The sequence below is a fragment of the Myotis davidii genome, unplaced genomic scaffold (genome assembly GCF_000327345.1).
Source record: "Myotis davidii unplaced genomic scaffold, ASM32734v1 scaffold107, whole genome shotgun sequence".
In the NCBI taxonomy this organism is placed as follows: Eukaryota; Metazoa; Chordata; class Mammalia; order Chiroptera; family Vespertilionidae; genus Myotis; species Myotis davidii.
In genome coordinates this window covers 4044983-4061518 of record NW_006383012.1, presented here as the reverse complement: position 1 = coordinate 4061518, position 16536 = coordinate 4044983, and the positions used below count along the sequence as shown (strand labels likewise).

At 41.5% G+C, this 16536-nt stretch overlaps 1 protein-coding gene across 4 annotated transcripts in view; it reads right to left on the bottom strand.

Annotated features, from left to right (window-relative positions):
• Positions 1 to 16536, bottom strand: part of VTI1A (vesicle transport through interaction with t-SNAREs 1A) — a 313354-nt gene that overhangs the window by 67832 nt on the left and 228986 nt on the right. The window lies entirely within an intron of this gene.

The window sequence follows — 16536 nt, the reverse complement described above, 5'->3', positions numbered from 1 at the left end:
AAGAAATATCAGAAAATGCATATGCTTACAGACTTGACATCTGAAAGGAGATCAGTATAAAATACTCAAATTAAGTCGACTTGCCATTTACCGAAAACCACTCAGCGGCCTCTACTCTTGGAATATTTTAAGCCATTTGTTGGAATTATCATCTCAAATCCTTTCGACTCCTTCACCATAGTGGAAGGAGGAAAACAGTTTTGAGTTTTTCCATGCCCTACAAATAGAGCAAGATCTCAAAGCCAAGTTTCAGGCTCCCCAGACTCTGGCCCCTTAGCAGCTCTGATAATCTGGCCTGGCTATGAAGGCTGGGAAGCTTGGGTTCCCTATCAGGCTGTTTACTTAACACATGTCACATCTAAAATAAGGACTGCTTTAGCTGAAAAAGCAAGTCATTTATAAGTGTGCATTTATAAGGGCAAAAGTCAAGGCAACTGTGCAAACCACTTGTCAACTTATTTAGAGGAAATTGTGTAATCAACTTAACATACCAGTTAGCCTTTACCTGCAAGGTCAAGCTCAGAGTCCCTGCATGTCACCACACGGGCCTATTAATCACTCTGCAGGAAACTCCACATTTTTCTTCAGATTAAACTACAGAAAGTGGAGTGTGAACGGAATCTAGAGTCCATTTCCTGTCAGTTTCTTTGTTTCTTCCGACTTGGTTGATGTTTTATAATTACAAATATTTTTCGACTTGTTTGTTACATGATTGAAAATGGGCTCAGAATGATATATTTCCATGTGCATTGCTGAAGGGAGTTTTATTGCACAAAGGTAAATCTAGGTATCTGATGGCTGGATGCCAACTTACTGCTGTAGATTCTAACTAGAGATAGAAAGTGTTGACACCGTTGAACAAGTAACAGATCTTTCATTCTAGGGAGAAAAAAGGATATAAGCTATTAAATTTAATACCATTTCCCCTTCTTTTTCATGCTGTCAAAAAAGTTCAGCTGTGATTTTTGAAGATATTGTAATTTGAGGCATGATTTTTCTTTAAAAAAATCGCATTCAAATACCTTTAAATTTATTTTTACCTGAAAATGTCTTTATTTTGCTTTCACTGTAAAACAGCTTTATTGAGGTATAATTTATATACCATGCAACTTATCCATTTAAAGTACACATTCAAGGTTTTTTTGCAAATTCGCCAAATTATATAGCCATTATCATAATGAATTTTAGAAAAATTTTATCCCAAAAGAAACCCTATACCCATTAGCAGTATCTCCATTTTCCCTCAACCTCTCCAGCCCTATTCTGGACACACTATACACATGGACTCATACAACATGTGGTCTGTTGTGTCTGGCTTCTTTCACTTAGCATGTTTTCAAGGTTCATCTAGGTCAGTGGTTCTCAACCTTCCTAATGCCACTACCCTTTAATACAGGTCCTCATGTTGTGTGACCCCCAACCATAAAATTATTTTCGTTGCTACTTCATAACTGTAATTTTGCTACTGTTATGAATCGTAATGTAAATATCTGATATGCAGGATGTATTTTCATTGTTACAAATTGAACATAATTAAAGAATAGTGATTAATCACAAAAACAATATGTAATTATATATGTGTTTCCTGATGGTCTTAGGCGACTCCTGGGAAAGGGTCATTCGATCCCCAAAGGGGTCGCGACCCACAGGTTGAGAACCGCTGATCTAGGTTGTATTGGTACTTCATTTCTTTTTGTGGCTGAAAAATATACTGCATTTTATTTATCCTTTCATCATTTGATGAACATTTGGGTTATTATACTTTTTGACTATTAAGAATAATGCTGCTATACATATTCATGGCAAGTTTTTGTGTGAACACACATTTTCACTTCTCTTGGGTATATATACCTAGGAAAGGAAAGGCTGGGTCGTATGGCAGCTCCACGTTTAACATTTTAAGGAATTTTCAAACTGTTTCCAAAGTAGGCTATGCCATTTTACATTCTCATAAGCAGTGAACGAGGGTTCTGATATCTCCATATCCTTGTCAACACTTGTTATTGTCTTTTTTATTTTAGCCATCCTAATGTGTGTGAAGTGGTATCTCACTGTGGTTCAAACACCTTTTAAAGAAAATGCTCACAGAAAATATTTGTATTGTTTTCCCATGGCCAGTACTATGAATACCAACCATTCTATGGTTGTAGTATTTTGTATAGCAAACAGGATGGAAGGAAGTTTAGGAAACATGGACAAAGTACACAAGAAGGCTGAGACTTGGGATGGTCAGAGTCTTATTTTGAACGAACAATGTTCTGAATATCTAGACATCTAAAAACATAAACGACTAAACCATTTCCAAAGGCCATTCAAAGACACAACTTCTTTTGGTTTTGTTTGGTATTTTCTTTGCCTGACTTACTTTAGGGGAAAAAACTTAATCTTAATTGCAAAATGTAAGTTTAAACAATGATTAATTTGCTTCCGAGAAGCCATTTGCAGCTACTGTTCTATTTGAGTAGCTTCCACGCTTATGTTTCAACTTTCTGGGGGGCTTGGACCCAGCAACAAGAAAGATAATCCTCCTTTGTGGACATTCCCACAGTTAACTCCACACACATCTGGATGGCAGTTCAATAGTCCACTGTTATTCAAACAATTTGTAATCACACATACTCTGTGTCAGCTAACAAGCCAGGGTGTATGGCTTTTCAGTATTCCATGGCATGCAGCACGCACAATTTACAAATAAAATAGAAAACCTACAGCAAAGACAACGGCACATTCTTCGTTGCATAGCTGAGTAAAAAGAGCTCCTCTGTTGAAAGACAAGACATCACTTGTTATTTTGACGATAAATGAAAAGAGGTTCAGAAAACCATATTTCATCTGTTAAATCTCTTAACATGAGAAAGTCTCATATCTGCAGCGCTGAAGAATCTGGGCCCATATGTTTCTCTAAGCTGGGCTTGAAGCAGAGATGGCCACACAATCACCCGCAGTACAAAACATGCAGCTGACAAAATTCTGCAAACTTATCCATCTAAGTCATGGTAGGCTGGAGAGGAAGGGGAGAACGGACATCCTCACTGGGGTCAACTGTTTTCTGCATTACTTTCAGCTGGAGGATGGAGGGAAGGAGGAGTCCAGTTCAACTCCCCAAGTGGCTGAGTAACAATTTTGGAAACAAAGGGTTTGATAAGGCTGGAGGAAGTGAAGTTGAGTTTGTCCGGAGACTGGGGACAAGGACTGGGGACAGGCTCTCCACATGCACACCCATTGAAACCCCTGACAAGCCATTGAGACGACAAGGTGGCAGAAACAGCAGCCAAAGACCGATCGTCATGGGATAGGGAGGTGTCAGGAAATGCAACCAGAGATGCAGTTGGGCCACATTCCACCTGCCCTGTCTGATTGACAGCAGGGTGGCCCCTGACCCCAAGGACTGCACGCATCATGGCAGTCCGGAGCCCATTCAGAACAAGTTTAGGCTTTGGAACGTGTGGAGGCCTCACCGTGGGATCATTTGGCTAGGTCACTGCTGAATTCCACAAGACTCACGCACCAGAGGATAAAGCATTTCTTATCCAGGAGGGCTTTCCCCGCTGGCTTTTTGCCCACAATGCCCTAACTTGACTTTCGGGCTCTGCTGAAAGCTTCCTAATAGAGGGAAGCCCCAAGTCCAAGGTAAACACAGTTCTGTCATCTTGTGAACTCAACAATCTCGTAATGAAATAACCATTAAGGTCCAGGTGGCTTGTGAGAGAAAGAAACTGTCACTGTTGAATCAGGTTGTATTGGGAAGAAAAGATTAGTTTCTCACTGAACTTCACATGTTTTGATTACTCTCTACCCACAAAATGTTACTCCCTTTAATATTTCAGGTGTCTAGTCACTTTCTTCCCAATGCATCAGGCATTCCTTGAGGACCTACTGCATTCCAGGAACTGTGTTGAATCCTGGAGATACAACAAAAAAGGAAACGCAGTCCCTTCGGCCTCAAGGATCTCACAGTCTCCGAGGAGAGCCAAGTCTGCAGAGAACAATCTATCACATGAACTGATCAACACTACAGAGAGGAGAGTGAGGGGGCACAGAGGAAACAGTGGCTATTCAGCCCGAGTGTTTGGGAGAGCCAGGACAGAAGGTAACATTTAAGCTGGGCCTTGCAAGATGAGTGAGCTCCACCTAGATGAGGGGAGCAAGAGCACTGGGGATGCTTTGCCGGCGACAGCGCTGCTCACACGTGGCCCAAATGAGCCCTCCTCTGTAAGACGATGAGTCAAACTGGTCAGAAACCAAATGAGGAATCTAAACTCCCTTCCCATATTCCATTTTCGGAAACAGATTCACCCCAGTCACTGGAGAGGGAAAGAACTGGATTGTGGGGCAGTGAATAGTCTCAACTTCATTAACCAGGCAGGACATTAATTCTGACCTGTGGACATCTATGGGCTAGCAGGAGGGCTAACACACCCATGTCCAGATCTGCCTACGGGGGCTGATCTTCATCTCAGCTCTCTCCCTCACATCCACAGGAAGGCAACCATTCTACGGGTCAGGTATCAAACAAACAATACATAGGAAAGGCAAAAAGAACTGCAAGAATAATGACTCAGCAACAGAAAATCATCAACTTAAGCTTTTTTTTTTAATCTTCAAAAGTATGTCCTGAAGGGAAAGGCAGCCACAGACAGCTTTAATTTGCCAGATCGCTGTAGGTCTCAGTGACCTTGACCGTCATCTTCACATGGATGGAGTGCTCTTGTTCTATTTTAGCGGTACCACTGCGCTTCACATATAGAGGCTCTGCGTTAAGATCACAGAGCTGGATTGAGACCTTACACGCCGTCCCTGCACCCCCAGGGAATGCAGGCTCCTTGCTCACAATTTGCCTAAAATACAGCACGCCCTGTCGAAGGCATCCCAGGGAACAGAAGATGGGAAAGAGACTTTCAGAATTCTGCCTTATTATTTGCTAGAACTTTTTCTTTGAGTTCCTTTTTGTCATTTTTCAAGTTATCTCCTTATGGGACAAAATGAATAATCCATAACTCATTGGAATTTCTCCTTTTAAAAATAATTGTCAACTGTTGAGCAGGCTTTTTCCTTTGATCATTACGGATCACAGCACTACAGGGTTGGAAGGGGTCAGAGAAGTCATCAAGAACCACAGCATATGTGATGCCAGTAGCCCCTGGGATGAGCATCCTTGTCGAGTATTCAAGTGTGGTGTGTCTACATATTTCCACCAACATCACTTCTCTACTCATTTCCATTCAAAGCACTTCTCTCAGTGAGAAAGTTCTCTCAGATTAAGCCACAATATGTGTTCCAGTAATTTCCACCTACTGGTTGTGGTTCGAGCCTTTGGGGCCACAGAGACAAGTCTACCCATCTTTCTAAAGAATAAGTCTTGAGAAAGCTGAGAGTTCATTATGTACTTCTCACCATCTCTCACCTCTGAATGCACCCCAGTTCAGAGAGATGTCCCCAATTCTGAAATTTAGGACAGGCTCTCGTTTCTTACTGAAGGAGCTGCTTTTAGAGTCAAGCCCTTCCTAACATTAAATTTCTTTCCTAACTATGCTGCTTATCCCAACCAACATAACTTTCTTTATCCCTTCATTCATCCCTCTAATCTAGCCATACATCTTTCTATCCATCCATCCATCCATCCATCCATCCAACTATCCATTCATCTACCATGTATCCATCGATCCAACTATCCATTCATCTACCATGTATCCATCCATCCATACATACATACATACATACATCCACCCATCCATTCATCTAGTACTTATTGAGAACTTGCCATGTGAGAGGTACCATTTTAGGGATTAGGTGAGAGTAGTGAACAAGATAAATAAGGCGACTGTCCTTGAATAATTTCCAATCCAGTAAAGGCTTTTCAGATAATCAAGTAAATAAATGAAGAAAGAGAATAAGGAATAAGATATTAGGTAAGGTGGACAGGGAAAGCCTTTTTGAGAAGTGACATTAAGGAAAAGAAGGAGAAGAAGGAGTCAGCCAAGTGATGATCTAGAGCAGTGATGGTGAACCTATGACACACATGTTAGAGGTGACACCCGAACTCATTTTTTTTGGTTGATTTTTTTTTGTTAAATGGAATTTAAATATATAAAATAAATATCAAAAATATAAATCTTTGTTTTACTATGGTTGCAAATATCAAAAAATTTCTATGTGTGACACGGCACCAGAGTTACGTTAGGGTTTTTCAAAATGCTGACATGCCGAGCTCAAAAGGTTCGCCATCACTTATCTAGAGGAAAAACGACAGGAAAATTGAATAGCCAGGGCAATAACTGAGCAAGAGTGAATGTAGGGCAGCGGGGAGAGGAACAACAACAGGAGATGGAGTTTGAGAGGTATGGAAGGGTCAGACTACACACATACACATACACACTTTAAATTTCACCACTCAGATTAGACTTGTTTATAAATTCAATGTCACCTGATTGTAGGAAGGACAAATCAAATCCATTGATCCCCGTTTCTCTGTGGTCCATGCATATGCTACTTTCCTCCGGAATGTCAGTTAAAAATGTTATGTAATACGTCAGTGGAGTGCCACAGGGGACGCAATGACCAGACTGACAAAAATATTAATTTCAATTAAATTTCAGGATTCCTACGTCGTCTAGGAAGAACAGGGTAAACCATGAGCCAATTCACGTAACTCAAGAACAGGCTTTGTGTGTTCTAACCAATTATACCCCTCCCCTGGTTTTAACAGCTTTGTTTATGAAGCCCATATTGAAAATCAAATGTTTATTACCATTTTTTGAAGGTGAGGTAGAGAACTTGGCAAAGTATTGATTAATAACTTGTGGATGGCTGGTGCAGGGAAACCAGTTTGAACCCAGCTGTAAACAGTGCATCGGCACAGTGTTTCAGCTGTTTGCAGGCTCAGAGCTTGCCAGTTGGTAATTAGTTGCAGATTTTCAATTACTTCTCAGCAAACAAAATAGTTTTATTTGCATTGTTTACGTGGCATTTTATTTAGAAAGAATCTGATTGATTATTTTTAAAGACAGTGAATTTTGAAGGTTTGGATAAAATAAATAGATACAATTTGTAGTAGCCCTATATCTGTATTTTTGTTTTGAGTGATATCAGGGTACAGAACTTGGCCGAGATCCAATCAACTCTATCATATGATCCCCAAATGCCTCCTGTGCAATTTGTCAAAAAGGAGATTTTGGGCAACTGCATGTAAAACTCCTGAGGTTTGTAAAGAGCAACGTAATCTGAGGAGGAAAACGCCCCCAGCAAAGTTGCATTTTCTGCTAATTGAAACTGGTAAACCAATGTGGGTAACTTTAAGTTCAATAGAAGATTAAAATAATTTTGTTTTTAAATGTAAGTCCTTGATACTTTGCATCAGGCTGGTTCTCTCCGTGACTTAGGGCTCCTACATGCCCACACTTTTATCTTTGGAGAATGAAATTAAAACAATTCAGCAAAAATACTTATTGAGGACCTACACCAGTGATGGCGAACCTTTTGAGCTCGGCGTGTCAGCATTTTGAAAAACCCTAACGTAACTCTGGTGCCGTGTCACATATAGAAATTTTTTGATATTTGCAACAATAGTAAAACAAAGATTTATATTTTTGATATTTATTTCATATATTTAAATGCCATTTAACAAAGAAAAATCACCCAAAAAATGAGTTCGCGTGTCACCTCTGACACGTGTGTCATAGGTTCGCCATCACTGACCTACACAGTGGTTGGTGTTAGAGATGCTACCGAATGAGGAAGGCAAGATTTCTGTGGCCAGAAAGATCAGAGTTCAGTGGGGGAAGGGATGGAGGTTTATAAAGACCCTTATTAAAGACTGGTTGGAATAAGTATTATGATCAGCAAAAAGCCATGGGATTAGAAAGAAAGGAGGAATTTATCCTGACGAGCACATCAGAGAAGGAGATAAGGTAAAATGCAGTAGATGGCAAAGGAGAAATGGATCCTGCAGTTGGGAGAATTGCAGGATTCCTGAGTCGTCCAAGAACAGAGTAAACCACGAGCCAATTCATGTAACTCAAGAATAAGACATCTTGGGGAAAGGGGAAGGACACATAAAGGCATGCAGTAGTGAGCAAGAACCTTGGTCAGAGACCCATGAGTCTAGTGTGGTTGGATAGACATGGTGTGTCAGGTGAGGTTGGGAATGAGGCAGAGGGAGTGGAGGAACAGAGGTGGACAGCCTTAGACAGCATGGTAAAGAACTCGAACCCTGCTCTGCAGGTGGCAGGGAGCCATGAAGAGCCTTGAGCAGAGCAGTGACATGATCAGACACATCTGTGTCTGAGAATGACCCGCTCCTGAAAAGGGTCAGGAGCATTAAGAATACACGTGAGAATGAATGGATTTTAGGAATTTCAGATGTGGAATCAACAGAACCTACAGAACAAGAAAATAATAGGTGTGAGACAAGAAGACAGGTCCAAACTGATGCTCAGGCTTCCATAGACGCCAATGACATTATCCAAGAGCAAGAACATGGGAAGAGGAATAACTGTGGTGGGGTAAGAATGATAAACACCCTTCCCCGACCCTAGACAATGCCATAGTAAAACACTATGGCCATCTCAAAAACATTGTGCTAAGTGAAAGAAACCAGTCAAAAAAGATCACATATTACATAATTCTATTTATATGAAATATCCAAAATAGGTAAATCCACAGAGACAGGGGCTGGGGAAATGGGAGAGTAACTACTTAACAGGTACAGGGGCATCTTTTTCCATAAGGAAAATGCTTGGAAGTAGAGAAAGGTGATGGCTGTAAAACATTGTGATCATACTAACAAACAAAACAAAAACAAAAACAAACTCCCCCAAACACCAGGGCAATCCACGGTACCTTGTATTCCAGAGTTGCATGTACCAAGAGCCTCCTCTTAAACCCAAATAATACCAACGCAGGGAGGGAAGGCAGGACTGCGCCCATTCGCTACGTGGAATTGCCTCTTAGGTTCCAGGGGCCACACTCCTTCCTACCTGTTATTATGCAGATTTTCCTTGGAAGGCCTGGGCTGACATACTTGGGAATGCTTAATTTGCTACAACCTTATTCCTTGTGGGCATATCCTCTACTTGGGGACCGTCTGCCTTTACAATGTCAAACTCTGGCTGACCTGGTAATGTGAGCAGTCAATCCGTCATGTGGAAGACATACGAGGGGAGGGGAAGAAGGAAAGCACATAGAGAGAGGAGCATGTAGGTCAGGAAACAGTAAGGAAAACTTTCTGGCATGCACAGTGGTCATCAGTGGCCCTGGGGGAATAAAGGGCTCCCTGATGCTCAGTGCATCATCAGGAAGATTAATGAACCTGTGCAAAGGCCACACACAATGTGAAAGGCCCCGTAATGGATCTCCAAACGCTGGAGTCCCTGTTTTCCAAAAGGGTCATGAAACAAGGAAGGGAAAAGAGTCCCTAGCAGCCGGAGTTGGATGACCTCGGCCATGACGAACATTGCAAAGCAACGACTGGGCTTGTCTGGGATTCCCTTCATTCTCAAGTTGAATCTGATCTGACAGATGTGGTGAGTAATTAAACCCTTGTCCATTCATAGGCTGAATGCTCGCACTGCCCAGAGAATGGGGCAGGAATAATGAGAGGCACAGCCCCTCTGGGACTATTCAGGAGTGCTCGGATTTGCATGGGCACATGAACCCGAAGGAAGTGGATTATGCTGGCTTGGCCAGGAAGTGGAGACTCCAAAGCGTTCTGATTTGCATAAATGATAGAAGGCCGGAGGCTTCAGGGCTCTCTAAGGAGGCCAGGTGTAGCTGCCTTTCCTTAAACCTGGGACATTTTTGTAGTTAGATGCCCACTCAGAAGGCTCTACAGTAGGAAATTGAACTTATGATGTGATTTGCTCAAAAATTTTATACACATGTATCACTGTTTCCAAAAATCCTGATTTTTTACAAGCGAAGTTTCTGCACAGCCTTCTAATGAATAGATTCCTTTAATTACCTTGAAAAAAGGTGATTTGGTAAGGAGTAATGCATTCTATTATATTTACTGCTGTCAAATAATTTCTAATTGCATGACAAGGTGCTTAAGTGAAGAATTGTTTACGGCTTTAAAAACACAGTTAATGCCTCTCAGAAAGGATTACTTTCTTTTTAAGTTTCAAATGAAGGCTACCAATTAATTAATCTATTTACATAAAAATGTCTTGGATCAGCTACCTGCAAAGATAAAGGGTGAAATCTATCCTCTAATTGAAAAAAAGAAAAAGAAAAACTGCTATAAAATATGCGGTAATAAACATACAAGAGTACTCTATAAAAAGCAAATGGAAGCCATTAATTAAAAACTGAAGTGTCCCAAATTTCATTTTATTTTATGCAACATTAAAAACAGTGGTGCCACAGACTTTCCTGAATAACTTTCCTTTAAACATGGCTTTCCATCTACACTATTTTACTGAATTTTGTCATCGAGAGTCATGCGAAATTACATGATGGTTTCAGATTGGATGTACGTCTCCCTTCTGTCTTTCCCCTCCCAGGTAGCTCACTCCGTGTTATCTCCCAGATTCACAGGCATCAGTCAATTGAACTTGGGTAAGGCATTCCAACCTTCGCTCCTTCAGTTCTGAACGAGCCCTACTCTTGATACAAACAGTCATTACAGACCCAGAATGAAACAAAGAAGGCAGATATTTACTAGTGAAAAACTGAAGTTCCTTAATCACTTTAATATATATAATCAAATGGAAATTATACATTGCCCAGACTAATTATATATAATTTCTTGCCATTAGGTATAAATTATTCAGACTATATCACGGAAAAAAAATAAGAAAGGTTCGTTTTTATAGCAGAAATTTCATTGTAAGGTTTATCTCTCAGTAAATCCCATCATTCTACATTTCTTCTCAAGTCTTTGATGACTTAAGTTTGTTTTCCCAAGTCTTTTCCCAGCTGACTGTACTGCCATTTTTGCTGTTGGAATTGGTCTTTTCATGGTAACTTACTAGACTTATTGACACGATGGTTAAGTAAAACACTGAGAAGAAACATGGAAAGGGGAGGAGAGAATAGAGGAGAGAATAAAAGAGGCAAGGAAATGAAGAAGAAAAATGAGAGGGAATAAAAGGGGGCAAGTTTGAAAAAATCCTATATATACAATTTGCAATAAATAGGAAGGAGAAATGCTGAGTACCAGAGACTGATAAGAAATGAACTGACAGCGTCAACAGGACACCTGTCAAAGGGCTCCATGTGTTGGTGAGCTGGCAGGAGTGACACTCGGGCACGCTGGCTCCGCACCACCCCTCACTCTAAATGAATTTAAAGGCACCTCTTACACTTGCTCTTTTGGACTGACAGGTTCAAGCCACGAAGTGACTATCAATTGGCAGGTCCTCTCTCTGCTTTAGAAAGGTGTGCTGAGGGCAGGAATTATTAATAAACTTCGAGAATCACATTCTCACTAGCAGAAATGGAAAACTCAAGCTCCAGGAGTCTTTAAGGATGCAGAGAAATGAGTCACAGGATGGAGGAAACCAGTGGATTACTGGTGGCTGTAATCTCTCTCCCTTATATGCTCACTTCCACTTTTAAGATAACCCACATAGCTCATGTGTTTTTTCTAAGAAGCTCAGTGTACTAGCTACTAACAATATTTTCATGCCATATTGGTGAATAATATGTTGTTTTTTAAAGATATTTTTATTGATTTCAGAGAGGAAGGGAGAGGGAGCGAGAGATAAAAACATCAATGATGAGTGAGAATTATCGATCGGCTGCCTTCTGCACACCCCACACTGGGTATTAAGCCTGCAATCTGGGCATGTGCCCTGACTGGGAATTGAACTGTGACCTCCTGGTTCATAAGTTGATGCTCAACCACTGAGCCATACCGGCTGGGCTGTTGTTTGTTTTTATAGTCAATGAGACCCAGGTCCAGAGAAGTTAAATGATGCATCTTCAGTGATGCTGCTGGGGAGAGGTCCTGATGTTGGACCTCCTGGACTTGAGGTATGTCCAATCCAGTCCTTGATCTTGGAACTTTCTGGGGGATTATCAGGTTAGCTCCCCACAAAGAAGGTTGAAGGAACTTTCCAGATGACACCTGGACATGACTCTTGGCAGTACCACCGCAGCCCTGAGAAGGCACAGTCCCCTTTCTAAGCCTTTGTATAGAGCATTTCGTAGGTTACACCAAAGGTGTCCACCATCAGCCAATTTTTAAAGGAGTATGGACATGGCTGTATTTTAATTGCTGCTTGTTTCTTTGAATGATGAAGTACTACCGAAGGGGATGCTCTTCTTCCATTGCTTAAGACCTGTTAGAGCAAGCATGTCAAACTCGCGGGCCGCATGCCTCGTTTATTTGGATGCAGAGTGTTAGCCTTTGAGTCTGGCATGCTTGTGTTAGACGGTATTTTTGTATAGATCTCTTGGCAATGACCATCAGTCTGTGCTGTTTTCCTGTGACTTCTGTTGTGTATTGTGAATATGCTCAATGTCATGGAGGGGCAGTCTTCCTGAGACACAGACACAACCTTCTTCACCTCAGGGAAACTGTTTCTTCAACTGCAAAACTAAGACAACAATTCCTATCTCTGGGACTGTTGATAATTCCAGATAAAGCACATTGGTTGGCACAAAAAAGGGCCATAATAAGTGGTAATTATCACAATTATTATAATAGAAAAAGAAGTTCAAGTAGTTGTTTAAGGCTATGAGATAGCTTTATTTTCAAAATTTTCTTCCCAGAGGTTGCAACTGTTCAAGTCTGTTTGCATTCTTTCTGGTCTCTGCTGATATCAACATATTATTGAAAGAGGGCTAGAAGAGTTAATCCAAGAGAAACAAATGCTTCGTGTCGCTGGCCTCTTTAAGTGACACCTTTTTAACTAATTATTACCTTTCAATGACAGTGCTGTGGCCAGGTTCCATTCCCCCTGGTGGCTGATGGGAGTTCTTGGATCAGAACTGGTTTGGAACCTTTGTAGTCAAAGAGCAAAGGAGCCTTTTTAAAAAATTTTAGGAAAAAACCCAAAACCAAACGAACGAATAAACTCCTAAAGGCCAGCTTGATCGTTAAGGTTGAGACGTAAGACAGACCTAGTTTCCAGAGTAGCTTGGCCACTTCCGAGGGACATGATCTGAGCAAGTTGTTCCTCTGCTTATAAGGTGGAGTAATAAAAACACTTAACGCGTAGGTCTATTGTGAAAGTGTTAAAAAACCCCACTAACGTAAGTGCTTAGCCCATGCCTGGTACCTAGAAGTGCTCAGCAAATGATTATCATAATCATGTTACTGTCAATCAGCATAAAACTCCCATAAAAGTCAGGGCATTGGTACATGGAACATCTACTGGTAGATGTTGTTGGAGAAAACTGGGAATAACCAAAGCTCCCATTACCCTAAGTTGTCCCCCTCTTTACATACACATGGCGTGATTCTATTTCTTCTCTTCCATTTCAGGAAATAAATATGTACTTAAAAATAGTCATTCAGTTGAGCCCTCTGTGATGTATGTGTTTAAAAAAAACATGGCGGTGACACCTGGGGTTATCAGCTCTTTTTGTGGAGACAAAGGTCATATCAGACTTCTGCGTCCGAGCATTTTCTGGGCCCACATCCTGTGGACAAGCTCCTTTATCCTCTAAGTAATTTGTGCACGATAGTAAGTAGGACAATATTTTTTTGTCTTTCTTTTCATGAGATAAAGCAAGCAGCCTATGTTATTTGGGATGTTGAAAAGCAAAATTACTTCCAGAAATTTCTAGTTCACTTAATAGCTGTTGATTAACATAAGCCAGTTGTTACTCCGCAACACGCATAACAGCACCTCCTGCTGATTTCAGCTGAGATAGGCTCGATTTTTCTTCTATTACTATTAGCAGATAATATTTCTGATTCTATTCAATTATAAAAAAGAAAAAAAATGTTCAGCATCACCAATCATCAGGCAAGTGCCAACCAAAACCACAATGGGATATCACCTCACGTCTGTTAGAATGGCTGGTATCAGAAATATAAGAAACAAGTGTTGGTGAGGATGTGGAGAAAAGGGAACCCCGTGCACTGTTGGTGGGAATGTAAATTGGTGCAGCCAATATGAAAAACAGTATGGAAGTTCCTCAAAAAATTAAATAGAGAACTACTATATAATTCAGCAATCCCACTATTAGGTATTTACTCACAGAATATGAAAACACAAATCTGGACAGATAAATGCATGCCTATGTTCATTGCAGCATTATTTATAATAGCCAAGATATGGAAACAACCTAAATGTCCATGGATGGAGGAATGGACCAAGATGATGTGGTTCATATATACAGTGGAGTATTACTCAGTCATAAAAAAGAATGAAATCTTGCCATTTGCAATAAGACGGATGGACCTGGAGGGTATTATGCTGAGTAAAATAAGAGAGACAGATACTATCTGATTTTACTTATATGTGGAATCTAAAAAATAAAACAAATAAAAAAAACAGAATTGTGGTTGCCAGAGGGAAGTAGGGGTTGTGGGTGTGTGAAATGGATAGAGATACAAACTTCCAATTATAAAACAAATAAATCATGGGGATGTAATGTACAGCATGTTGACTACAGTCAAGAATATTGCAGTGCATGCTTAAAAGTTCCCAGAGAGCAAACCCTAAAAGTTCTCGAAAAACTAACTTTATGTGATGACAGATGGCAATGAAACTTATTGTGGTGATCATTTTGCAGTGTATACAAATACCAAATCATTATGTTGTACACCTGAAACTAATATAATGTTATATGTCAATTATACCTCAAAAATGAATGAAAGAAATCTATATATATAAAAGCCTAACTGGCTGTTTGACCATTCGACCGGTTGCTATGACATGCACTAACCACCAGGGAGCAGACGCTCAAGGCAGGAGCTGCCCCCTGGTGGTCAGTGCACTCCCACAGCAGGAGGACCACTCAGCTGACCTACAGGCGCCAGACACCCGGCTCATGGCTGGTGAGCGCAGCTGTGGCAGCACGAGCCTCTCCCGAGGACACTCCCCCTGTGTGCCCCTCCCCCACCCAGACCAGGACCAGGATCAGGACCAGCATGGGGACTGACTGGGCGTGAGCCCGCTGCCGCTTCTTGGTCTTGGGTGTGCAGGTATTGCCCTAGGATGGGCGTGTGGAGACTGCCCTAACCGGTTTGGCTCAATGGATAGAGTGTCAGCCTGCAGACTGAAAGGTCCCAGGTTCGATTCCAGTCAAGGGCATGTACCTTGGTTTCAGGCACATCCCCAGTAGGGGGTGTGCAGGAGGCAGCTGATCGATGTTTCTCTGTCATCAATGTTTCTAATTCTCTATCCCTCTCCCTTCCTCTCTGTGAAAAATCAATAAAATATATTTTAAAAAAAGAGAGAGAGAGAGAGAGACTGCAGCAGAGTGGCAGCAAACCTATCTACCGAGTGGCAGCAGGCACAGCAGGGTGGGGAAGAGCAGGAGTGGTGCTGCGCCAGGCCCAGGCTCAAGCTCCTCCCTGGCCGCCTGCTGTTTTGTGCACTACTGCATCCCTCCGGGGATGATGGACTGCCGGTTTTGGCTGATCCCAGCAGGCCATGCCGAGGGACCCCACTGATGCATGAATCCATGCACCAGGCCTCTTGTAAAGACATAAAGCAGGCAGAGAGAGAGCTGTTATCTAAGGCCCATAATGCAATAATGTCACCTCCATTTAACATTTCTCCATGTGAAAAGTTAATAAACATTCAGAGAACACTGTAAAGACATGTTATTGCCAAGAAAGAAAGGAAGTAAAGAAAGAAAAAAAGTCAGGAAGGCAGAAGGAAGGAAGGAAGGAAGGAAGGAAGGAAGAAAGGAAGGAAGGGAGGGTCTGTTTCTAAGCAGGATCTGGCTCCAGAGAATCTGAGCTGTCCTCAGGTGAAATCCCTGTATCTGGTAAGTAAGACAGCTGGTGGCTTTGGGTTCACACCATTTCCTCAGCAGCCCATTTGTGTCACAGCTGTGCTGCACTGTGTCAGGGTGGCTACAGAGTGAGTGGACCAAGGCATGCTGGGAGTGGAATGGACTACTGGAGGTGGGATGCGAGAGGGCAGGGTCCTCCTCAGGCCGGTAGGTCCTCTAGGTGCCAGGAGTCTTGAGAACTAAAGGTGACTTTTCACAAACCCAGTTTTTAAAGACAAGATTTTGGATTCCTTCATTTTACGAATCCCGAGTTCTCAGGGAAGGTAGAAAGATGTGACAGGAAGAGAAAAACTCTATTTTCCTCTTTTCATTTATAAAATCTTACTCTGAAGATTAAATAAGTTATTTTCTTCCCACTGTAGTATTCTACTTGAGACCATGGTGCCATGAGAATGGACCACATTTGTTACTCTGACTTGTGAATTCACGCAGTGTGGACACTGAAATACAAACCACCCCGGAAGCCTCACAGCTTCCACAGTGGGGACCAGCTACTTCATGTCACTCTACTTACTTCATGTCCTATGAGACTATTCAGTGAATAATGACTGTTATAATTTATTTCCTATCATACTTTCTTCCTGTAAGCAACTTCAACTTCTTTGAATCCACAAGAGT